The sequence below is a fragment of the Penaeus monodon genome, chromosome 14 (assembly GCF_015228065.2).
Source record: "Penaeus monodon isolate SGIC_2016 chromosome 14, NSTDA_Pmon_1, whole genome shotgun sequence".
NCBI classification, from domain to species: Eukaryota; Metazoa; Arthropoda; class Malacostraca; order Decapoda; family Penaeidae; genus Penaeus; species Penaeus monodon.
This window is the reverse complement of record NC_051399.1, coordinates 26,688,249-26,690,446: the sequence shown is the minus strand read 5'-3', so window position 1 is coordinate 26,690,446 and position 2,198 is coordinate 26,688,249. Positions and strand designations below refer to the sequence as shown.

General features: G+C 31.2%; 1 protein-coding gene across 2 annotated transcripts in view; it reads right to left on the bottom strand.

Moving 5' to 3' along the window:
- Positions 1–401: 401 nt before the first annotated feature.
- LOC119581015 (roundabout homolog 2-like) overlaps positions 402–2,198 on the bottom strand; it is a 47,859-nt gene continuing 46,062 nt past the window's right edge. For both annotated transcript variants that reach the window (XM_037929283.1, XM_037929282.1), the window contains one exon: positions 402–2,198. This exon is cut by the window's right edge and continues 1,495 nt beyond it. The gene's annotated coding sequence lies outside the window, so the exon portion shown is untranslated.

Below are 2,198 nucleotides of genomic sequence, written 5' to 3'. Positions count from 1 at the left end.
CTCGTGTTTTCTAATCATGGCAAATTCCGGTTATATGTTTTTTTCTTTCTGAACATTCTACAATTCTTTTTCAATGCCCATGATGGTAAGTTATATCTTCATTGGTTTGTATTACCTACAAGTAATGTGTTTTAATGTGCATAGATGATTAGCTATTCATATTTTGTTGAGTACATTCAGAATTACATGTAGATACACACAGATAAATTCAGTTAAATCTCTGCAAACAAGAAATCATGGTGACAAACATCGCTAAATGTTTAATATATGTTTATTTTAGTTTAGTAGCAAATAAATTTACATCTATAAAGGGTCATTGTAGCTTGCTTTATATCATAAACATTTATGTCCCTTTAATTTTTAAAAGTAAAATGATGTGAGGTTATATTAAAACAGACATATACAGCACAATCTTTGGTATCTTTTATTCTCATTTACAAATATGTAAAAATGTACATAATATACATTATTTACAAATGAAATTGCTATTATTTACAAATAAAACCATACTCTATTAATATGTCATTGGGTAATGACAATGGCACCGTAAATTACTTCCGAAGCAAATAATTTCTTACCTTTCTTGAATTTCACCGAGAAATCATAAGAAGCTGTATGATCTAGCAGATAAGATATGGCAAGCTCTTGCCATTAGAAACAAAAAAAAAACAATCAACTTCTTAACTCCAAATCCCAATATATAAAGTACATACAAAAAAGAGAGAAAATTAACACTAAAAAACAGAAACACTCACAAAACGAACAGCAAAATCAAAGGTTTCGAAAAAATAACAAGGAGACTTACGTTGGACTGCATCACATTCACTAATTTGCGAATGTGAGAAGCCACCATTTTTCGCACTCCATTCCGTTCCTTTATACTGGAACAAAGGTCAAAGAGCATTTGGCTGTGTAAGTGCATGCCAGAATAGCGCTCCATAGGATAGCATGTCGGGGCTTAAGATTTATGAAGTTGGAATATGAAATTAGATAGCTGAGGGGACATGTATTTACATAATCTGTTTTATTATTATTCTTATTTTTAATTCCTGCAAAGCATAATCTCTGCAGGGTATAATGTGGTTAGCCGAGATGCTGGGATATTAATGCATTAGTTAGCATGAGTTGGGAGTAGATATATGAAAATCTTGCAGGATCTGCAAAACTCATTAACCATAATTTTTTTTCTCCAAACTTGGGTTGCATATATGAATATAGTTAACCTTCTTTGCTATACCCAAGTAAGTATACAAAAACAATGCAAAATCTGCCCTGGACAAAAAAAATCACTGACCTCTTTTTTTTGTTAAATCACAATTTAAGATTATATTATATACACTAGTTCATTAGCACAACGTTACCAAGATATGACATTTAGGAATATAAGGAGTAATAGGGGATATGTATAATTCATTGTTAGAACCCACACTCGACTAGTAGCCTCACAGTTACTCACATAAAAATGATGTGAATTTCAGTTCTTTCATTTTTCTCATAATTGGGAATATGTATATGGACAAAATTCCATTGCCTATTGAGAATACTTTTCTCAAGAAACAGAATGAATTTTTAGAAAAAAATGTTCATTCATTTGTTTTGTATAATGTGTTACTATATGTATTGTTACTATATGTATAAATGTATACTGTATATATGTTTGTTTGTGCACACATGAATTATGTTAGTCTGAAAAAATATACATACAAAAAGTGCTGATTCTTCTAACTGCTAATTACCAACAAAAAATCAGTTTTATATTAGAGACAAAATGATATATCCAAATGTGAGTAAAATTCTCTATCACAAGTTAGATATGTGCTTCACAGCATAAAACTGATTCTATTCCCACAATTCTTCATACACTGGACATGGGTCGCTGATGCCATATAAGTGTACTGGTGACGCCAACAGTGCAATAGTATTTTTCAGTGTATCATATACTGTATATTGCAATCTGTTTAGCCACTCAGGTAAAACTAGATATCATCCTCCGTGCCAAGTAGATGCTTGATTATTATATCTAGTTATTCAGCACGTGACACTATGACAGATTATCTAACATGCTCAGAGACAAACATTACTTTTAGGCAACATATACACATGTCTATACAATTTTCATGAGCACATGCTATAGGAGTCTTATTTTCAGCACAATATTTTTAGGAAGAACCTCCCATGAAATGACTCATGATAACTTG